This window comes from Acinonyx jubatus, chromosome X (assembly GCF_027475565.1).
Source record: "Acinonyx jubatus isolate Ajub_Pintada_27869175 chromosome X, VMU_Ajub_asm_v1.0, whole genome shotgun sequence".
NCBI lineage: Eukaryota > Metazoa > Chordata > Mammalia > Carnivora > Felidae > Acinonyx > Acinonyx jubatus.
Genome location: NC_069389.1, coordinates 53,928,491 through 53,952,813, shown reverse-complemented (window position 1 = coordinate 53,952,813; position 24,323 = coordinate 53,928,491). Strand labels below are relative to the sequence as shown.

Here is a 24,323-nt window from a genome sequence, read left to right as displayed (position 1 = left end):
TTTGGTCACACATCATATTAGCATCTCTCATAAGAGTTTCTTGTAAAAGTTTCAGTAGTTCACTATGTGATTACTCAACAAAGAGTTTTTTCTTCTGCATACAGCTATAGCTACTGATGTATTTCTCGAAGATGTCTGCAGGCTTTCCTAAGATCTCAATTTCAAGTTCCTTTACCTCGGGAAACCACAGATCTGTTTCTATAATTTCGTCATTTTGAGAATATTCATTAAATGGAATCATATAGTATGTGAACTTTTAAGATTGGCTTTTTTCACTCAGCATGATGCCCTTATGATCCCTCCAAGTGTATCAGTAGTTTATTCCTTTTTTTTTTTTTTTTTTTTGCTGAGTAGTGTTACACTGTATGGATGTACTAGTTTGTTTATCCACTCTCCAGTTGAGAGACATTTGGATTGTTTGTACAGTTCGGTGATTACAAATATAGCTGCTTTAATCATTGTCATATAGGTTTTCATGTGAATGCAAGTTTTCATTTCTATAGTGTAAATGCCCAGGGATGGGATTGTGGGCTCATATATGTACATGTTTAATTTTATAAGGAAATTACTAGCCATTTTCCAGAGTGGCTATACCAATTTATATTCTCTTGAGCAATGTATGATAATTCCGTTTTCTCTGTATCTTTGCCAGCACTTGGTATTGTCACTACATTTGAGTGTAGCCATGCTAATAGGTGGGTAGTATATCTTATCTGGGCTTTAACTTGCTTTTCCTTAGTGGCTAATGATGTTAATATCTTTTTATTTTGAGAGAGAGAGAGAGAGAGAGAGAGAGAGCGCCTCAAGCAGGCCCCACACTCAGTGTGGAGCCTGATGTTGGGCTCAATCCCACAACCCTGGGATCATGACCTGAGCCAAGATCAAGAGTTGGATGCTCAACTGACTGAGCCACTCAGGTGCCCCTGATTATCTTTTCATGTACTTGTTTGCCATCTGTATATTTTCTTTCATCAGGTGTCTGTTCAACTGTTTTGCCAATATCTAATTGGGTTGTTTGTTTTCTTACTTTATTATTATTATTATTTTTAATGTTTATTTATTTTTGAGAGAGACAGAGAGACAGAGCACAAGTGGGGGAGGAGCAGAGAGTGATGGAGACACAGAATCTGAAGCAGGCTCCAGGCTCTGAGCTGTCAGCACAGAGCTCAACATGGGACTTGAACTCCTGAACTGTGAGATCATGACCTAAGCTGAAGTCAGACGCTTAACCTACCGAGCCACCTAGGTGGCCCTGTTTTCTAACTTTTGGTTTAGTAAATTCTTCATGTATTCTGGATATGAGTCCTTTATCAGATACGTAATTTGAAAATACTTTCTTCTACTCTGTGGCTTAATATTGAAAATTTTCTCATTAGAGTCTTCAACAGAGCAATAGTTTTTAGTTTTGGTGAAGCCCAATGTATTTACTTCCCTATGTATTGTGCTTATGGTGTCCAAGAACATGTCACATAACCCTAGATTACTAAAATTTTTATCTTATGTTTTCTTGTAGAAGTGTCATAGTTTTAGGGTATTTATTTATTTAGTAGACATCACACCCAGCATGAAGCCCAGTGTAGGGCTTGAACCCACAACCCTGAGATCAATACTTGAGTTGAGATCAAGAGTCAGACACCCGACTGAGCTACCCAGGCACCCCCAGGTTTTACATTTAGATCTATGGTCTACTTTGAGTTCATTTTTGTATAAGGTGCAAGGTTTAGGTTAAAGTGGTTTGTTTGTTTTTGTCTATGGTATCTAATTGCTCCACAACATTTGTTGAAAAATCTCTGCTATTTATTAACTGTGACACCTTGGGAAATCATCTAACCTCTCGTGGCCTCAGTTTTCTTTTCTCAGAAATGGAGTTGATAATAGGACCTAACCTCTAAGGATGAAGTGAGGATTCCAGACTCTATGTGTAAACACCTAGCACACAGTAGATAGTAGTAGCCATTATTATTACTTACAGAGTTTCAAATTTTGGTATCTTACATTATGATTTACAAAATTTGATAACATATAATACACTGTCTCTTTTTAATCCCTTCCATGGATGTTGGAGAACATGGATCAGTGCTAACTAAGACAGATTCTGGCAGATGGGTTCTACTGAGATGATGGCTGAAAGTACTTGTAGTGAGGAAATGACAGCAATTCCCAGTTGGGAGGGGCGCTGAGGCCAAGGCCAGTTCAGTACAAGTCAAAAGTGTGTAGCCAAAAACAGGAAATAAGAAATGAAGTTAGATATTATGGAAATCAGAAAGAATTCAAGAATTTTCTTCTGAATAGGTAAGGGCAAATGGGGTTCTGGACTTTGAGTGTGTATAAAGCAGAATACTGAGATACACTGTTACTGAGTTGTGGCCTCACAACTTTGTTTAAAGGTCTTGGCCTTGGCTTTTCACTTCAGGATGCTCTTTACTAGCTGTGTGGGGAGTCTTTTGCCTTCTCTTCTCTAAGCGAATTTAGTCCAAGACCGTGTTTTTCTGTGAACTCTCTTACTTTGGTGCCAACAGTGGGGTGATGTGCCAGGTACCCCCTGGGAAGTCTTTCTAAAACATTCTGCTTAGCAGATCTGAAAAGGCTGAAGAACCTTCTCAGGAAGCTGATTGTGCCTGTGGTAGGTCTTGGTCTGGAAGCTGTTTCAAAAGCTGGATACCATTGCCACTTTGTTGATTCCCACTATGCTCTCTGGCACTGCATACCTTTTTGGCGCCCCAGGAACTCTCCCTAGTGTCCCTGAGAAAGAGCTGGAAGCTTCAATGTTTTTTGTTTGTTTGTTTGTTTGCTTTTTACTTCCTTTTTGATCTGTGTTCTGAGATCCTACATGAATTAATCTTTTGTGATAGGCATGTGTAAGATACCTTGAAAAAGTATACTGTTATTGGGAAAGTTGTAACCACAATCAGCCAGACCAGAGATTCCTACCACTCTGGTCAAGTGTGAAGTTTTACGGGCTAGAGGTAGTGTCATTGGAAACTGATAGTGTAATTGAAATTGCCTCTGAGCTGCAAGATATGGCAAAACAAATATGTTTTATAGCACAGTACTGAGTATCAACTTATTGTGGTGGTTTATGTGTAAGCTCCAAGAGGCATCTGACTTCAGTCCTTTGCAGTTTAGAAAGCCCTGTGTTGTTCCCTATTTAAATTGATTCTTACAACAAGGATGAGAGAGGCAGGGCAGAGATTATTATTCATATTTTACAGATATGGAAGCTGTCAGGGACTTAGAGCTCGAGGGGGCTGAGATATCATCCATAGTGATCAAAAGCATAGGCTCTGTGGCAGATTGCCTACTGCTTTTTAAGTTTTTGTATTTTGGTAAAATATATATAACATAAAATTTGTGACTTTGAACATTTATAAGTGTACAATTCAGTGGCATTACATGCATAATGTTGTATAAACATCACCACTGTTTCTAAAATATTTTTATCATCCCAAAAACTCTATAGCTATTAAACAACTCCCCATTAGCCCTACCCTCAGTCTCAGTCCCTGGTAACCTCTAATACCTCTAATCTACTGTCTGTATGAATTTGTCTATTCTAGATATTTCATATAAGTGGGATGATGTAGTATTTGTCCTTTTATAGATAACATTTCATTCAGCATAATGTTTTCAAGTTTCATTCATTTTGTAGCATGTATCAATCACTACGTCATTTCTTCCTATTGCCAAGTAATGAATATTCCATGTGGGGGGTGTGTGTATGTGTGTATATATACACACACACACACACACACACACACACACATATATATATACAGATTATATATATATATATATATATATAAAATCTGTATATATATCACATATTGTTTATCCATTCATCTGTTGATAGGCATTTAGGTTGCTTCCACATGTTGACTACTGTGGAACATTTGTGAACAAGTTTTTGTTTGAATACCTGTTTTCATTCTTTTGGTTATATACCTAGGAATAGATTTGCTGGATCATATGGTAATTCTATGTTTAGCTTTTTGAGGAGTTTCAAACTTTTCTACATCAGCGGTACCATTTTACATTCCCACTGGCAATATACAAGGGTTACAACTTCTCCATATCTTCACCAACACTTGCTAGTTATTCTTTTGTTAAAACCACATCCTAGTAGGTGTGAATAAAATATATTATTACAGATTTTATTTTCATTTCTCTAATGACTAAGACTGAGCATCTTTTCATATGCTTATTAGCCATTTGTAGATCTTCTTTGGAGAAATGTCTATTCAAGTTCTTTGCCCATTTTTAAATTGGGTTATTTATCTTTCTGTTATTGAGCTATAGGAGTTTTCTATGTTCTGGCTATTAACCTTTATCAGCTATATGATTTCCAAATATGTTCTCCCATTCTGTAGGCCGTCTTTCACTTTCTTGATGATGTTCTTTGGTACACAAAAGTTTTAAATTTTAATGAAATCCAATTTATCTTTTTTTCTTTGTTGCTCATGATTTTGTTGTTATATCTAAGAATTCATTGTCAAGTCCAAGATCATGAAGATTTACCCCCATATTTTCTTCTAAGAGTTTTATGATTTTAGCTTTTATTTCAGGTTTTATTCATTTGGAGTAAATTTTGGATGTGACACGATATAAAGGTCCAAATCCATTATTTTGCCTGTGGAAATAAACTTGTTGCAGCCCCATTTGTTGAACAGACTGTTCTTTCTCCACTGAATGGATTTGGCATCTTTGTCAGTTCCTGAATTAAAGTTAATTTTGTGTGTTAGTATATCTACCTCACCTCCCTTTTGGTTACTGTGTATATACATACATATATATACACACACCATCTTTATTCATCCATCAATGGACACTTAGGTTGTTTCCATATCTTAGCTATTTTAAGTAATGCTGCAATGAACATAAGGGTGCAGATTTCTTTTTGAGTTATATTTTTCATTTTTTTCAGATAAATACCCAGAATGGGAATTGCTAGAGTATATGGTAGTTCTATTTTTAATCTTTTGAGAAACCTCCATTTTGTTTTCCATAGTGGCTGTACCATTTTATGGCCCCACAAACACTGCATAAGACTTTCCATTTTCTTCACATCCTTGCCACCATTTATTTCTTGTCTTTTTGATACTAGCATTCTAACAGTTATGAGATGATATCTCATTGTAGTTTTGATTTGCATTTCCCTAATGACTAGTGATGTTGAACATGTTTTCATGTGTCTGTTGGCCATCTGTAGGTCTTCTTTGGAAAAGAGTCTATTCAGATTCTCTGCCCATTTTTTTAATCAGATGTTTGGCTTTTTGTTTGTTAGTTTGCTATTTAGTTGTATGAATTCTTAATTTTTTTGGATATTAAACTCTTATCAGATATATGATTGGCAATTATTTCCTCCCATTCAGTAGGTTGCCTTTTCATTTTGTTGATTTCTTTTGCTGTTCAGAAGCTTTTTGTCTGATGTAGTTGCATTTGTTTATTTTTCTTTTGTAGCCTTTGTTTTTGGAGTTAGATCCCCAAAAAAAGTCATTGCCAAGACTGATGTCAAGGAGCTTATAAGTCTATATTTTCTTCAAGGGGGTTAATGGTTTTAGGTCTTACATTCAAGTCTTTCATCCATTTTGAGTTAATTTTTGCGTATGATGTTAAGATAGTAGTAGTCTTGTTCCATTCTTTTGCATGTGGCTGTCCAGTTTTCCCAGTACCATTTATTGAAGAGATTTTCCTTTCCCTATTATATATTATTGCCTCCTTTGTTGTAAATTAATTTGACCGTATATATGGGTTTATTTCTGGGCTCTCTATTCAGTACCATTGATTTGTGTGTCTTTTTTTATTCCAATACCATACTGTTTTGATTACTATTTGCATGGAATAGCTTTTTCTATCTTTTATTTTTTGGATGTGTTGGAGAAGTGAATAAAGTATGCCAAATATGGCTGACAGGTCTAAAACAGACTCTGGTCTCTAGCTTAGAGACCCCTCCTCTGGGTTCTTCTTCCTTTGTTTGCTGTATGTGCGAAAACCTCCACAGATATGGAAGCTGATGACTATAAATTACCCTCCTCACTTGCATTCCGCACTCAGACCTTTGGAGAAACAGTCTTCTCTGAGCTTGCCATTGTTAAATGAATCTCCCATCCACCAAGATCTCCGAGTGCTGCTTGGTTTTTCCGCCGGTGTTCCAGCCTGGTTCCGTAACATACTTGGTTCCCTGACCGGGAAACCCAACCGCACTGGCCCATTGTTGCCACCAGTTTGGGAGAACGGTGAGGTGGTGACGGAGCAAGGGATCGCAAGGGAGAAGGCACGCCCTGCCTGAATTTCAGCAGTCTTCTTGGTTGCCTCGGGCCGGCCTGCTCCGTGGTTTCCGCAGGACTCAAAGAGACCTGGTAGGTGAGGACCTGGACCTGACGTTGGAACCGGTAAGGCCAGGGCCCCAAAGAAGTCAGGCCCACCCAAAAGGGTGGAAGGGAGACCTGATCAATCCCCAGAGGCCTTAATACGTCTCACAGGTAGAAAATTTTGTGGGAGGGAATGTAATAGACTCTGGTGTGTGTGTGTGTGTGTGTGTGTGTGAGAGAGAGAGAGAGAGAGAGAGAGAGAGAGAGAGAGAGAGAGAGAATGTGCGGCTTGGCCAGGCTTGCCAGTCAAGTTCGAGTTTGTGGCTCCATAGACAGGCACCCTTAAGGTCCCCAAAAGTCGTGTGTTGTGGTGAGAGTATAAGGTCTAGGGTGGTATCGGATCAGATTCTGATTGCAAGTCACAAAGCTGAGTCCACTATGGCCAAACCTCACCTAAAGTTTCCCTCGAGAATGCGACCAGAGGAGTATCTGATTGGTCCTCTCATCCAAGGGGATACCCTCCCTTTGTCTGTCTTTGCGACACTGAACACAAGAAAGAAATTAATAATGGGATCAAAACAGAGTAAGCTTATGATTTTACAGGTCATGCTCAGAAATTTTAAAAAGGGATTTTCAGGCGATTACAGGGTGAAAATGACACCCAGGAAGTTAAGGACCTTTTGTGAACTAAAATGGCCCATATTTAATGTAGGATGGTCCCCAGAAGGGATATTAGATCCTCAAATAGTGCAGCGGGTTTGGCTAATAGTCACTAGGAACCCAGGTCACCCTGATCAATTTCCATACATTGACTCCTGGCTTGAAATTGCCCCAAATCCCCCTTTTTGGGTGCAATTCATTGTTAGCAAACTGAGCCAGGTTTTAGTCACTTTATCTGGAGGCTCACCCAAGGAGCCAAAGAAGCGACCCACTGCTCTTCTAATATTTAAAGGAGACACGGAGGAAGATATTGTCTTTCCATCTCATTATGACTCGCCCAGCTCCCCCTGAGCTTGAAACTCCTGCCCCGTCTGTCTCTCTGCTGCCGCCACCTCAGTTGCTGAGGTGGCCGCTGCAGTCGGCGCCACCCATCTTCCAGCCCCTCTCTCACCCGGAGACCCTCCCCAACAGGAGCCAGCCACCAGACTGTGCCCCAGACCCAGACCTAACGCTCTACAAATGCCTGTAAGGGAGACGAGGGAGCCTGAAAGGTAGAATGAGGACAGAATAGTCCAGCCCACCTGTTCCATGATGTATTATCAACCTTTCTCTACAACTGACCTCAACTGGAAACAGAACACTTCAGAATACTCTGAAAAGCCATAAGCAATGGTCGACTGGATGGAGTCCCTCTTCCAGACCCACTGACTGACTTGGGAAGATTGTCAACAGTTACTCCATACTCTGTTTAATACAGAAGAAAGAAGAGGAATGAGAGAAATACAACAGTATCTAGAAGATCACGCACCTCCAGGGATCAATGACCCTGCTGTCTGGGCTCAAACTGCCGTGCCTGTAGAATGCCCAACATAGGATTTCACCACAGAAGGACAGGCCCACATCCAATGATACCAGGAAGCCCTCCTTCGGGGAGTCTGAACTGGAGCCAAAAAGCCCATGGACATGACTAAAATACTGTCAGTCACACAGCACCCTGGGGAGTCTCCCGGAGACTATTATGAAAGATTATGTGAAGCATACCATGTATACACCCGGTTAGACCCCGAGGTACCAGAAAGTCAATAGATGGTAAATACCTCTTTTGTGGCACAGGCTGCCCCAGATATCAGAAGAAAACTCCAGCAGTTGGAGGCTTTGCCGGGATGAATATCACTCAGCTGATAGAGGTCGCCAATAAAGTTTTCATGAACAGAGAAGTTGCAGCCAAAAGAGAAGTGGAGAGAAGACTAAAAAAGAAGGCCACCCTTCTCACAGCAGCACTATAAGAAACAGTTGCTGCGAAGATGGGAAGAACCCAACCACCAAAAGGGGGGAAGCCCAGAGCCCCCTTAGCAAGGGACCAATGTCTGTACTGCAAAGAGAAGGGACACTGGAAGAATGAATGTCCGAATCGGAAGGGGCCCTCAAAACCCAGCTGATACCGGGAGGAACCTCAAGGTGAGAACCTCGTTGGTCTGGCTGGGGTAGAATCGGACTGAGGGGGACCAGGCTCTTTCTCTCTTGGCCCTCATGAGCCCACGTTCGAAATGAAGCTAGGGGGCTGAACAATAACTTTCATGATTGACACTGGGGCTGAATACTCCGTTGTTACTTACCCGGTGGCTCCCTTAAGCCAAAAGACAGCAACCATACTTGAGGCTACTGGGACACAGATGATTGCAGCACCCCTTCTGTCAAGCTCGACAATGTGAACTTGGGGGTCACAAGGTCTGGCATGAGTTCCTCTAGTTACCTGACTGCCTGATTCCTCTCCTGGGATGGGTTCTGCTCTCCAAACTTGGGGCCCAGATAACTTTTGAACCCACTGGACACACTAGCCTCCAATTAAACCCAAGGCAGAAGGAAACCCTGGTCTTGGTGATTACCCTGCCAAGGGAAGAAGAATGGGGACTATTCTGTGCCCAGGTCTTACCCTGTAGCCCCTCAGAATTCAGGCTTACATTCCCCTCCGTATGGGCTGAAGATAACCCACCTGGACTAGCTTGGAATCGGGCCCCCATCATTGTTGACCTGCTCCCTGGAGCCCAACCTCAGAGAGAAAGGCAGTACCCCCTTCCACTTGAGGCTAGAATGGCCTTGAGGCTAGAATACAAGAGCACCTGACGAAGCTCAGAGAAGCAGGTATTCTAATTGAGTGCCAATCAGCTTGGAATACCTCGCTCTTGCCAGTCAAGAAGCCAGGAGGAGGAGGGGTGCCTGGGTGGCTCAGTCGGTTAAGCATCCTACTTGGACTCAAGTCATGATCTCATGGTCCATGAGTTCGAGCCCTGCATTGGGCTCTGTGCTGACAGCTCAGAGCCTGGAGCCTGCTTCAGATTCTGTGTCTCTCTCTGTCTCTGCCCCTCCCCTGTTCATGCTCTGTCTCTCTCTGTCTCAAAAAAAAGTAAAACATTAAAAAAAAAAAAAAAGAAGCCAGGAGGAGGATACCAACCAGTACACGATTTGAGGGCCATTAACAAAGTGACTGTTTCCTTACACCCAGTGGTTCCGAACTCGTATACTCTCCTCAGCCAAATTCCGGGGTCAACCAGATGGTTTACATGCCTCGACCTAAAGGATGCTTTCTTCTGCCTCTGCCTGGCTCCTCTAAATCAACCATTGTTTGACTTTGAATGGACTGAGCTCATTACAGGGCGCCAGATGCAGATGACCTGGACACGACTTCCCCAAGGTTTCAAGAACTCGCCCACTCTTTTTGGGGAAGCACTAGCTGCAGACCTCACCGATGTTCCGAGGGAAACCACAGGGTGTGTGTGCCCTCCAATATGTAGATGACCTCCTCCTTGCCAGTGACACCCAAGAAGACTATATGAAAGGTACCAAGGCCCTCCTGCAGTTCCTATCCTACTTGGGGTACTGGGCCTCTTGGAAAAAGGCACAGATTTGTCAGCAGCAGGGCTGATACTTAGGCTTCCTCCTCACAAAAGGAAAAAGAACTAGGACTGGAAAGGAAAAAAGTTATCATCACACTGCTACAGCCCCAAACAAAACAAGGCTTGCGTGAATTTTTAGGGGCTGCAGGGTTCTGTCACATTTGGATTCCCAGATTCTCAGCCATAGTGAGGCCCCTCTATGAGCTGTTGGGAGGGCCAGACCGGGAGCCCCTCGCATAGACTGAGGAAGCAAGGGCCGCTGTCATAGAAATAAAGTTGGCTCTGGGATGAGCCCCAGCCCTGGGTTTGCCTGACATAGAAAGGCCCTTTAACTTCTTCGTACATGAAAAGGGAAAAATAGCCCTTGGAGTGCTCCTTCAGAGTATGGGGCCTTGGCAATGGCCAGTGGCCTACCTATCAAAAAAAACTTGATCCTGTGGCTGCAGGATGGCCACCGTGCCTCAGAGCACTGGCAGCCACAGTCCTGCTCATCAAGGAGGCAGACAAATTCACTTGGGACAAACACTTAATGTTAAGGTCCCACATATGGTCATGTCCCTCATGAGCACCCAAGGATATCATTTCCTCTCCAATTCTCTGCTGACACAATACCAAGGCCTTCTCTGTGAAAATCCAGTGGTCATTCTCGAAACAGTAAGAACACTAAACCCGGCCACCTTCCTTCCCATGGAGGAGGGAGAACCTGACCATGACCGTTCCGAAGTAGTGGATGAAGTCTACGCCAGCTGCCCAGACCTCTAAGACCAGGCTATAACAAGCCTGGAGATCACCCTGTTCAGCAGTGGGAGCAACTATTTACAAGAGGGCAGCTGAAGAGCAGGATATGTGGTAACCACAACCACCGAAGTTCTGGAAGCCAAGGCCTTGCCAGGAGGATGGTGGGCACAACAAGCTAAACTGTAAGCCTTAACCTGAGCCCTCATCCTTAGCAAGGGTAAATGAGTTAACTTTACACTGATTCCCAGTATGCCTTTGCTACTGTGCATGTACACAGGGCCATCTATAAAGAAAGAGGCCTCCTTACTGCTGCAGGTAAAACTATCAAAAACAAGGAAAGAATACTAAAGCTTCTTGAGGCCGTATGGCTGCCAGACAAGGTCACTATTCTACACTGTAAAGGACATCAGAAAGGAGACGACCCCATAACTCAAGGAAATCACCTGGCCAACAGAACACCCAGAGCGGCAGCCTGTGGTGACCCAGGTGAAGCTCCTACCTACACTGTGACTCTTGCGTCCCAGAGGGAAGCCTCCCCGCCCCTGTACACAAAGGAAGAAAGAAGTTGGGCCTCGACAGAAGGGGGCAGACTAAGCAAAGAGGGTTGATGGGTCATGCCAAATGGACACATCTTTGTCCCCTTGTCTATGGGAAAGCACCCAGTGAAGGAATATCAACTCACACACTTAGGGAAAACTGCACTAGAGGCCCTCCTCAAAAAGAACTACTGTATCAGCCAGCTGCTGGCATTATGCCGAGCTGTCAGTGAACAATGTGTAACGTGTGCCAAAAATAATGCTTGGTCTGCCTCACGGCCCCCGCCTGGCACACAAAGGATGGGGGCCGCCCCTTTTGAAGACAGAGGTGGACTTTATCAACATACAACCAAATAAAGGATTCAGGTACCTTCTTGTAATAATCTGCACATATTCAGGATGGGTAGAAGCATTCCTGACCAGAACGGAATGAAGCTGCGAGGTGGCCAAAGCCCTTCTATGGGAGATTTTGCCTCGGTTTGGTCTATCCTTAACCATACACAGTGATAACGGACCTGCATTTGTGGCAGGCATTGTACAAACCCTGACCAGGTCCCTCAACATTACCTGGAAACTACACACTGCTTACCTACCCCAGAGCTCAGGGAAAGTAGAGCAGATAAATCGCACCCTCAGGGAAACCCTGGCTAAGTTCCACCAAGAGACTAACCTCCATGGCCAGATTTACTACCACTGGCCCTCCTGCGTACCCGATGCATGTGTGGGGCATTGGGATTCTCCCCTTTTGAGGTATTATACGGGCGACCCCCTCATGTTTAGGAAAACTCCCAGGAGACCTACACCAGATTGGAGACAAGGGAATAAGAGAACAGCTCCAGACCTTGGGGGTAGTCCTAAATAAGTTACAGAGATATACCATAGAGAGGGCCCCAATTTTCTTAGGGACCCCCGTTCACCCCTTTCAACCAGGAGACTCTGTGTGGGTCAAAGTTTGGAAGAGGGAACCTCTTAAACCACGGTGGCCTGGGCCTCATACTGTTATTCTAACAATTCCTACAGCTCTTAAAGTTTCAGGTATTACCCCATGGGTCCATCACTCCAGAGTTAAGAAGGCCAGCTCAGAAGAACCCACAACCTGGCAAAGTGATCCAGATCCAGTCAACCTGCTTAAACTGACCCTCAAAAGGGAAACTGGTCCCTGAGACCTCCAGCCCTGCTCCAGACACACCCCAGAAACTGGCTGGCTTGCACACGGCAGAAGCTCAAGGAATCAACGCATGAACCTAGCCCAGGGGTTTGGATGCAACTCTGCCAGCCCTTGCTCCTTACTGGTGTCATAGCCCTGATCTTATTTCTTACTGTTGGGCTGATAGAGACTGCACCAACAAGCTGGACATGGGACAAAAAATGCATGCTGGGTTTCACATACCACCTATGGATGGGAGGATTGTTAAGTATTGCCTATATATTATGATAACCTCTCTTACCCTCACAACTGCCGCTTACCCACCTTGCCCCTAGGATTGTTATATGACAATAAGGGGGTCAAGGGCGTTCAGCGCCTTCACCTCCCTCCACAAAGATTGCTACAAGGGAAAAACACCCACTCTCTGTGAGTCACCCAGTGCCCCAAGGACTAAGTATTGGACCATAGAGATAACCCAAAATGTCAGGAACCCATGTCACAACAAGAGCCTCCAGAGAGGGAAATGAGCTTGTTACACTTACCTTCCTCAATGGGAGATCTCAGATGGGGGAGTGGTGCAAGACAGGGTCCTTCAAAAAGTTATAAAGGATACCCAGGATAGGGTAATACAAGTCATAAAGGCGACCACTCCCCCTGCAGCCTGCCAAGGTTTGAACCTTTCAGCCCTCAATCGGATGCTTACCAATTCCCCACTCCAGCATTGGGCCAACACTACTCTACGAGTCCTCCATAAAATAGACAATCACACCCAAACCTGCTGGATGTGCTTGCCCATCAGATGTAGGGCTTACTTAGCCACTCCCATCCCTTTGACCTGGGAGGCTCCTGAAAATCTCAAAACGAACACCTCTGTCTTAATTGGACCCCTGGCCACTGGGGTCCGTCTCACAAATGCCGACAGTTTAATCTGTACAGTCCCTGAAGGTATGAACAGCACCTCTCTATGCAGAAGAAATATAACCTTAAAGAGGAATGCAACCCTGTGTTCAACCCCTGGGGTGTTCTATCTGTGTTCTAATTTGGCCTACTGATGCTTAGAGGCCAACTGGACTCAGATATGTTATTCTGTCTTCCTAACCCCTGAGATATCTGTATACACTGAAAATCAGCTCCTAACAGCTTTAGCCCCAAGTCCTGGGCTAAACAGGCAGTCCTGCTACCCGTTCTGATAGGAGCAGGAATTGCGACAGGAATAGGAACTGCAATAGTGGGCATAGGTTCATCCATAGGACTATACCATAGACTATCTCAAGAGATAAATGAAGACATGGAACAGGTGGCAGATTCTCTGGTAATCTTACAAAGCCAAATAAACTCTCTGGTGGCAGTGACCCTCCAAAATAGGCGAGCCCTTGACCTCCTCACTTCAGAAAAAGGAGAGACTTGCATCTTTCTGGGGAAACCAGAACCAGTCAGGAATAGTTACAACTAAGGTTAAGGAACTCAAGGAAAGAATTCAACGTAGACAACAGGAAAGTATCAATCAATGGAAAGGATGGGATCACACGGATTGGGCATCCTGGCTTCCTGCCCTGGCGGGGCTCCTCCTCTCCATAATTTTACTTTTATCCATCGGCTCCTTTATACTGAATGCCGTGGTATGTTTTATTGAAAACACTGTTGCTCCCCAAACTACTGCACGTACCTTAGCCTTCCTAGAATACCAACCTATCAAACTGAAAGGTGATGCCTACTAAAAGTTTTTTTTAAAGGCATCAAAGGGGGCAATGTCGGAGAAGTGATTACGCCAAAGATGGCCGATAGGGCTAAAACCGACTCTGGTCTCTAGCTTAGAGACCCCTCCTCCAGGTTCTTCTTCCTTTGTTTGCTGTGCACGCAAAAAAACCCACAGATACGGAAATTGATGACTATAAATTACCCTCCCCACTTGCATTGGGCACTCAAACCTTTGGAGAAAGTCTCCTCTGAGCCCACCGGTGTTAAATAAATCTCCGAGAGGCACCTGGGTGGCTCAGTTAGTTAGGTGTCCAACTTCAGCTCAGGTCATGATCTTGTGGTTTGTGAGTTTGAGCCCCTCGTCGGGCTCTGTGCAGACAGCTCAGAGCCTGGAGCCTCTTTCAGATTCTGTGTCCCTCTCTCTCTGATCCTCCCCCATTCATGCTATCTGTCTCTCTCTCTGTCTCAAAGATTAATAAACATTAAACAAAAATTTTTTTAATAAAAAATAAATAAAAGTTTAAAAAATTAAAAAAAATCTCCAATCCACCAAGATCTCCAAGTGCCGCTTGGTTTTTCTGCCAGAGTTCCAGCCTGGTTCCGTGACAGATGTATTTCTGTTTTTGGATCTAAAGTGAGTCTATTGTAGATAGCATTTAGTTGGATCCTGTTTTTTAATCCATTCTATGGATAAAAATCTATGGGATTATTTAATTATATGGATCCATTCTATGGATTCTGCCTTTTTATTGGAGTGTTTAATCTATTTACGTTTAAAGTAATTATTGATAGGTAAGGACTTCTGCCATTTTTCTGTTTTCTGTATGTCCTGTACTTTTTTCTCTTTCATTTCCTATTACTGCTTTCTTTTGTGTTTAGTTGAGTTTTTTGTAATGATCATTTTTATTCCCATCTCATTTCCTTTTACATATATTTTAGAAATATTTTATTTGTGGATATCTTGGGGATTATGTTTAACATCCTTAATTTATAGCAAACAAGTTTGAATTGATACAAACTTAGTTCCAATAGCATACAAACCTCGGCTTCTTTATAGCTCTGTCTCTCACCTGTGGATTGTCACAATTACATCTGTATACACCATGTGTCTAAGAACATAGATATGTAATTCTTTGTATGCATTTGTCTTTTAAATCATGTAGGAAATTAAAAAGTTGGGTTACAAGCCAAAAATAAAATAATGTTAGCTTTTATATTTGCATATATAGTTACCTTTACAGGAGATCTTTGTATCTTCATATGATTTTGAGTTACTTTCTAGTGTCCTTTTATTTCAACCTAAGGAGTCCATTTAGCATGCCTTGTAGGGGAAGTGTACTGGTAATGAACTCCCTCAGTTTTTCTTTACCTAGGAATGTCTTATTTTCTCCTTCATTTTGAAGGATAGTTTTGCCAAATGTAGAATTCTTGGTTTTGGTTTTCTTTTTGTTTTAACACTTTGTGTCCTCTCACTGTCTTCTGGCCTCAATGTTTTCTGAAGGTAAATTGGCTATTAATTATAAATGAGGACCCCTTTTACATGACAAGTCACTTCTCTCTTGCTGCTTTCAAGGTCTTCCCTTTATCTTTGGCTTTTGGAAGTTTAATTCCAAGGTGTCTCAGTGTGAGCCTCTGAGTTTGTCCTCCTTGAAGTTTGTTCAGCTTCTTGGATGTATAGATTTTTATCTTTCATCAAATTTGGCATGTTTTTTGGTACTATTTCTTTAAATATTCTTTCTGCCCCTTATTCTCTGTTCACTTTCTAGAAGTCCTATAGTGTATATTCTTGTCCACTTGATAGTGTCCCCTAGGTCTCTTAGACTCTATTCAGTCTTTAATTTTGATATCTTTAATGATATTCTCATTTTGTTTGTATATCATATTCCTGATGTTTTTAGTTCTCTGTGTTTTCCTTTAGCTCTTTCAGCATATTTAATAAAGTTATTGTTTTTAGGTCTTTGGTAAATCTAATATGTGGACACCCTTAGGGACAGTTCCTGACAATTTATTTTGTTCCTTTGGACAATAGTTTCCTGTTTCTCATATACATTGTGATTTTGTTGTTGAAAAGTGAACATTTGAATATTATAAGGTGGTAACTCTGGAAATTAGATCTTCTACCACAGGATTTTCTTCTCTCTTTTTTTTTTTAAAGCTATTTTGGCAAAGACTAAATCCTTTGTCCCTTTCCTGTGGAGTCACTGATGTCTCTGTCCCTTAGCTTGTGTACAACTAGGATTTTGACACAGATCTTGAATGCCAAAGCTAAAAACAAATAAACACCTCTCCCAATCTTTCTTGATTGGACTTGTGCTTAGGCCATCCTTGAACAATTAGCCAGGCTTGGGCTTACTAGCAATTGGCCCAAGGTGAAAGACTAGAGTCTTCTCAGATTTTTTCTGAATATGCATATTGCCCTGGGCATGAATGTGGTTTAATTTAATGCCCCATATACACATTTGCTTTTGAATATTCTAATTTTGCAAGGAACCCCCCCTCAGGTTACTCTCATGCCTTAGGCAGTGTATTATGTTTCAACATACAATCCTGCCTTAGGCATCAGAACCTTGTTAGTTCAGCTTGCAGTATTTTCAGGAATTGCTCACCACTTTCTTGAGTTTTGAGTTTTGAGTTAAGTGACACAAACACAAGCAGCTGACTTCAGTCTTTCAAGTATCCCCCAGACATGTTCAAACAGGTATACATGGTGATTTGTGAATAAAATCTGATCTGCACCTTCTAGAATCAGGGGCTAGGATTACACACTAGGAGCACAGGCTGCCACCAGTTTAAGACTGCAAATGCTACTGCATCAAAGATGGGGTGGGGAAGAGGGCAGTTAAAAATCCCACAAAACTTTCCTACTGTTGTGAGGTTGCCTTGTTTTTGATTTAGCATTTGTTTGGTTGGTGTAAACTTTTGACTATTTTCCAGAGTTTGGATGAAATTGGTTCTGACATTTTCTGCTTGCTTTGTGATGTTCCTGGATGAGGGAGTGGGGCAAGAGCTTAGATCTGCCTACTCTGACATTTTGCTAATGTTAGTTTCCGACTATGCTTTGTAAAAATATTATTTTAATTTCAGTTAATATATGTGTTATATTAGTTACAGCTGTACAATATAGTGATTCAGCAATTCCATACATCACCCAGTGCTCATCACAAGTGTCCTCCTTAATCCCAATCACGTATTTCACCCATCTCCCCTCCATTCTCCCCTTGGATAACCATCAATTTTCTCTCTATAGTTAAAAGTCTGTTTGTTGGTTTCTCTCTCTCTCTTTTTATTCCCCTTTGCTCATTTGTTTTGTTTCTTAAATTCCACATAAGTATTTGTCTTTCTCTGACTTATTTTGCATAGCATATTACTCTCTAGCTCCATCAATATCTTTTCAAATGGCAAAACTTCATTCTTTTTTAAGGTTGAATAATATTCCATTGTGTGTGTGTGTGTGTGTGTGTATGTATCACACCTTTTTTTTAAAACTAACTCAACTTTTTATTTTGCTTCTTAATATGCACATATATTCCATCAACGCTCTCCAGTTTTCTAATGATTAAGGAAAGACTGAAAGAAAGGGAACTCTGGGTTGCCCTATTTTTTCCTTTACTTTTTTCTTTTCTTTTTTAAATTTACATCCAAGTTAGTTAGCATATAGTGCAATGATGATTTCAGGGGTAGATTCCTTAATGCCCCTTATGATAACATTTAGCCCATTCCCCCTTCCACAACCCCTCTAGTAACCCTCTGTTTGTTCTCCATATTTAAGAGTCTCTTATGTTTTTTCCCTCCCATTTTTATATTATTTTTGCTTCTCTTCCCTTATGTTCATATTTTCTGTGTCTTAAAGTCCTCAAATGAATGAAGTCATATGATATTTGTCTTTCTCTGACTAATTTTGCTTAACATAATACCCGCTAGTTCCATCCATGTAGTTGCAGATGGCAAGATTTCATTCTTCTTGATTGCCAAATACTCCATTGCGTGTGTATGTGTGTGTGTGTGTGTGTATGTATATATATATATATATATATATATATGCCACATCTTTTGTATCCATTCATCCATCGATGGACATTTGGACTCTTTCCATACTTTGGCTATTGTCGATAGTGCTGCTATAAACATTGGGGTGCATGTGTCCCTTCAAAGCAGCACACCTGTATCCCTTGGATAAATACCTAGTAGTGCAATTGCTGGGTCGTAGGGTAGTTCTATTTTCACTTTTTTGAGGAAATTCCATACTGTTTTCCTGAGTGGCTGCACCAGTTTGCATTCCCAACAGCAGTGCAAAAGAGATCCTTTTTCTTTGCATCCTCGCTAACATCTGTTGTTGTGTGAGTTGTTAATTTTAGCCATTCTGACAGGTGTGAGGTGGTATCTCATTGTGGTTTTGATTTGTATTTCCCTGATGATGAGTGATGTTGAGCATTTTTTCATGTGTCGGTTGGCCATCTGGATGTCTTCTTTGGAGAAGTGTCTATTCATGTCTTTTGCCCATTTCTTCACTGGATTATTTATTTTTTGGGTGTTGATATTGATAAGTTCTTTATAGATTTTGGATACTAACCCTTTATCTGACATGTCACTTGCAAGTATCTTCTCCCATTTCGTCAGTTGCCTTTTAGTTTTGCTGATTGTTTCCTTTGCCGTGCAGAAGCATTTTATTTTGATGAGGTCCCAATTGTTCATTTTTGCTTTTGTTTCCCTTGCCTCTGGAGATGTGTTGAGTAAGAAGTTGTTGTGGCCAAAATCAAAGAGGTTTTTGCCTGCTTTCTCCTCGAGGATCTTGATGGCTTCCTGTCTTACAGTTAGGTCTTTCATCCATTTTGAGTTTATTTTTGTGTATGGTGTAAGAGTGGTCCAGGTTCATTTTTCTGCCTGTCGCTGTCCAGTTTTACTAGCACCACTTGCTGAAGACACTGGCTTTATTCCATTGGATATTCTTTCCTGCTTTGTCAAAGATTAGTTGGCCATATGTTTGTGGGTCCATTTCCTGTTTTTGTGCCGGCACCATACTGTTTTGATGATTACAGCTTTGTAATACAGCTTGAAGTCCATGTATCGCATCTTCTTTATCCATTCATCAATAGATGGACATTTGGGCTGGTTCCATTGTTGGGAAAATAAGTAAATTTATGTACCATAACATGGCCACCTATATTAACATAAGCTCTAGTTCCTAGCTTAGAGAGCCCTCTTCCGGGTTCTTCTTTCTGCCCCGCTTGCCATGCATGCCAAATTACTACTAATGTGGAATGTGGAAGTAACAGATGATAAATTGTCCACCATGCTTGTGCTCAGGACTCAGATCTCTGGAGAAGGATCTCCTCTGAGCCCGCCAATGTAAAATAAAACTCCAATTCACCAAGATCTCTGAGTGCTGCTTGGTTTTTCCGCCAGTGATCCAGCCTGGTTCTGTAACATATTTGGTTCCCTGACTGGGAAACCCAACTGTGCTGGCCCATTGTTGCCACCGGTTGGCAGAATGGTGAGGCAGTGTCGGGACAAGGAATCGCTATGGAGAAGGCATGCTCTGCCTGATTTTTGGCAGTCTCCCACTTGGTTGTCTCAGGCCAGCCCCGCTCTGCCATTCCTGACAGACTCAAGGGGACTTGGCAGATGAGGACCTGGACCCGACGTCAGATCTGGTAAGGCCAGGGCCCCAATCTAGTCATGCCCACTTGCAAGAGTGGAAGGGGGACCTGATTACTCCCTGGAGACTTCAGAGGTCTCACAGGTATGGGGCCCCAATTCAGTCCAGCCAACCCATAACTGTGGAAGGGGGACCTGATAACTCCCCAGAGACCTCAGAGGTCTCACAGGTAGAAATTCTGTGGGAGGGAATGTAATAACCTCTTGTGTGTATGTGAGTTGGAATGTGCGACTTAGTCTGGTGCATCTGCCAAGTTCCATTCTGTGGCTCCACGGGCAGGCACCCTTAAGTTTCCCAAAAGCCCACGGAGTCTGAATGGGCCCATCTGTGATTCTGTATTGAATGGCCTATGGTCTGTGGCAGCATCAGAATAGTTTCCAATTGTAAGTCATAAAGCTGAGACTGCTATGGCTAAGCATCACCTAAGTTCCTTCAGGACATGGCCAGATGGGCATCTGACTGGTCTCATCATTAGAGTTGGCACCCCTACCCCTCTGTCTTTGTGACTCTGTCTCACGGGAACATTATGGAGTCAGGACAGAGCAAAGAAGGGGTTTTTGGGAAACTATGGAATTAAGATATCCCCTGGCAAGTTAAGGACCCTATGTGAGTTAGAATGGACCACTTTTGGTGTAGGATGGCCCTCGGAGGGAACCTTAGATGTCCCAATGGTCCGCTGTGTCTGGCGTGTTGTCACCAGAGACCCAGGTCACCCCTATAAATTCCCATATATTGACTCCTGGTTAGAGATTGCCCAAACCCTTCCCCCTTGGGCATGATTTACCTGCAACAAACAGGGACAGGCTAGGGTCTTAGTCACCTCAACAAAGCAGCCCAAGAAAGGCCAACAGAAGTCCTGACCTCCACAAATTCTCGCCGTTGACCTGGAGGAAGAACCAATCTTGCCCCCACCATATGAACCCCCCAGTTCCTGATACTCTGCCACCTTCGGTCTCCTCACCACCTCCAGACTCGGCAGATCCTCTGTCCCCTGGACCAGTGGCCAGGTTGTGCCTTCGGTCAGGTGCAGGCACTCTCCAGATGCAGGTCCACACCTGCTGGTACCAAGAGGCTCTCCTTTGGGGGGTCCAAGCAGGGGCTAAGAAGCCCATGAATATGCCCAACAGCAAGAGGAATCCCTGGGGGATTATTATGAGAGGCTATGCAAGGCTTACATCTCCTTTGATCCCAAGGCACAAGAGAGCCATGACAAAAGGATGGGGGAGGTGCAGCTGCCAAAAGGGGGGAGGCCCAGAACCTCCTTAGCAAGGGGTCATTGAGCCTACTGCAAAAAGAAAGGACATTAAGGGGATAAATGTCACAACCAGGGAAAGTCCCAGAAACCCAGCCAATATCGGGAGGAACCTTGAGAAGGGACCTTATTAGTCTGGCTGAGATAGAATCAGACTGAGGGGGATGCTGACTCTCTCTCTCTCTGTTCCTCTGCCTAATAGATGTGAGGGCTTCTCCCTCATTCATTTCCTGGGTTAACGGCTATAATTGGAGCCAACTGTGTTTAGTCTACCGCAGGACAGGGAATTTAAGGAATATTCCCAAGCAGTTGCTGAAACTCCATTTGTTTTGAGGAAATTCCCCTTCTTCTCTGTCCTGATATGGACTCCATATTTCCACTTTGGTGGTAAAAACATGGCACCTGCTCCTCTGTCTGAGCTGGTTTTGAATCCAGTTTTCCTTCTCTGCCTTCTGCTGGCACCTTGCCTCTTCTGCCTTCCTTTCCCCCTCCTGTTTCTGCACCAACTTGGGTATGGTCTATATAACTGGTTCCTATACCATCCTCAGTGCCTCAGGCACCATTGGCTCATTCCCCCCCACCCTCAAGGTCAAGGGGTGAAGAGCACCCCCTTGGGCCACCCACTTCAGATACCCCCACTGGTGTCCTAGGTGAAAACTGACAATGGAGAAAAATTGATTTTAAGCGGATACAGATGAAACATATTCAGTGTTTAAACTATTTATGTTTGTTGGACCTGTCTCTAAAGTTATCAGCACTCTACCAAAGTTGACCAAAGGTCAAATAAGCTCATGTTATCTCTGTTGCAGTTTGTTAGCAAAAAGATGACTTAAAATGGTAGTTAATTTTATCTGTCTCAGAGTTTTCATGGGTAATTCTTAAGATAGCTTTCAAGATCTTTGGTAACCTGAAACTTTAAAGTTTTGATTGCATGATAAATAAGATTAAATTCATTGGACATCTAGGTCTTTTCCAAATAGGATGGAGTGCTAAAGCTTTGATTACTGAACATAGGTTTGTGTTTTTAACTTCTTATTGCAGAGAAACTAAGGCTATTTGGACCTATTGGAAAACATGCTTTGTGCTTAATTGGTTCATGAATTTACCAGCTAAAAAAATTCTGGTGTAAACACCTCTCAGTTGGTTACTAAGTCCTCAATAGGAGACTAAGGTTTCCTAAGAGTTAAAATTCTGCTAAGTGTACTTAAGACTGGAAATAAGGAAAGCAACCCTGTATGTAGGAAAGTAGGAGGTATGTAAGAAAGATATAAGTAAAAAAAAAAAAGAAAAAAAATATATATGTAATTGAAATACATATTTGTTGAGGGTAAAAGAAAGTAATTTTGTCCTAAATGAGACTGGTTGTTTGGAGAGAAATGGCTTTGGGACAAAGCTTAAAGGCAAAGGAAAGTTGTAGAAGGTTCATTAAGGGAAATCTTTGGAAAGGAATTTTATGTCTGCTAAGGATAGACTAAGGTTGAGATGAATGGAAATTTAAAATACACTGGTATAAGATTGAAATTCTGCTTTTCTCTCTGTTCAAAAGAACATTTTATTGGACTGTTGATCGCTTTTGATAAGACAGTGTAAACAAAGGTTTTTTTTCTCTTTTGTCTGCCAGGAAAACCAAAGCTTTAAGTTTCATCTTTATCAGGTCTTTGATTGCTTAGTTAAAACTTCTCAATGTTAAAGGAGCTAGGTTTTGCTAACAACTATGTAATGCTATACATTCACCTTTAGGATCTTTTATTGCCACCTTGGTTGAATAAGATTTTAACATTTGTAATGATCTGTAATCCTATTTAGGATGTACTTCTAACTTCCTAAAGTTTTAACAAACTTCCCAGGATTTGAATGGTAAGTGAAGTCTTTTTGACCAATTAGGCCCTTTTATTTGGGATGATAAGTTACTTGGAAGAGCACAGTCGTACCATGGTAAACCTTAGGTTGCATTGCACAGGTAAATGTTGTAACTGCCAAAATAGATATGCAATTCCTAAAGTTTTAGTGTTTTGGTATAAGGTCATCACTTAATATTCTGATTACTTGAAGTGTTATGTGTCAGAAATAACTGAATTTCTTTGTCAATTGCATCATAATGAACTGTCATCAGATCTTTAACAGTGTCCATTTCTGAGATTTTGTCATTTATAATTGTTCTTTTTCTCTTACAAAATGTGTTTCTTCTTCAAGGAGATTTATAAAAAGGACTTTTGGGACAAATACAGGTGTTTGACATCGTTAAGATTAATGCTAAAATGGGTAAGAATTACCGGGACTGAAAAGTTGCATTCAAACTGAACAAGAATTAGGAACATGGGACTAAATGAACTGAGGAAGATTATACTTTTGTGAGTCTTGTAAATATTGCTGGTTCTTTAATGTTTGCTCTTTTATAACCAGACAGCTTTAAGGAACTAAGGTTGACTTTATGAAACATGGAGCCATAAAGCCCCTTGGAAATGTTGGTCTGATACCTTGCTTACAGAGTTCCCAGCAGCCTCACCAGGTGAGTAAAGAAGGTCACTTCCTGGCAAGTGCAGGAACTCAGGATATCTTGAGGACCTCATGAAGAGGAATTTGCCCAATTCTATAGGTGTTGCAGGCCTTTCTGATGGCAAGTATTTAGCTTGGCTTCTGGCCTGGAAAGGCTACTGAAAGTTCAACCTGGATATTCCTTATAAAAGGTTCCAACAAAGCAAACTTTAAAAGATCCTCATGATCAATCGCTATTCTTGCTGAGCTTATGTAAACAATTAGGCCAGGTTTGTTAAGATTGGTCTTAATTTAGCTATCTCTGGAAATGGGGGTTTTTAGAGAGAAAAACTGTTTCAACAACGCACCATTATGGATGTTAAATTCTAGTTTGTATTGTCTTTAAATGTTTGTTGTTTGCCTAAACTAGACAACTTGAGGTAAACTTCAGAAAAATTGTCACAGTATTTCATGTATAGACAATCTGCTGTGCTTGTTATTCTGTGGGGATAACAATAAGACCCATGGGCATATGATTATTTAAACAACTGGGAAATGGGATGGATTCCCCCACCAATAGTATGCAAAGACTTTTCTCACTGTAGACCTATCAATAGATAAATATTTTCATGCTTTATTATTCACTTGAGGCCTGGTTAATTCATAAATCTCTAAATATGCAAACCATATCCTCCCTAAACCTGATCTGACAGTTACTAGAGACCCATCCCATATAAACCCAGGAGATCTGGTTTATTCAAAGGATGGGGGCCACCCCTTTAAAAGACTTGGAGGTGGACTTCACAGATATACAACCAAGCAAAGGATTCAGGTACCTCCTTGTAATAATCGGAACATATTCAGGATGGGTTGAAGCCTTCCTGACCAGGATGGAACGAAGTTATGAGGTGGCCAAAGCTCTTCTATGGGAAATCGTGCATTCATTTTGGTCTACCCTT

General features: G+C 42.0%; 1 protein-coding gene across 7 annotated transcripts in view; it reads left to right on the top strand.

Moving 5' to 3' along the window:
• Window positions 1–24,323, top strand: part of OPHN1 (oligophrenin 1) — a 573,279-nt gene that overhangs the window by 71,100 nt on the left and 477,856 nt on the right. The window contains exon 1 of one of the 7 annotated variants that reach the window (XM_053202417.1): window positions 23,305–23,398. The exons of the other annotated variants lie outside the window; for them this stretch is intronic. The gene's annotated coding sequence lies outside the window, so the exon portion shown is untranslated. Of the gene's footprint in view, window positions 1–23,304; window positions 23,399–24,323 lie in introns of those variants that run through there. 7 annotated transcript variants of the gene reach the window in all.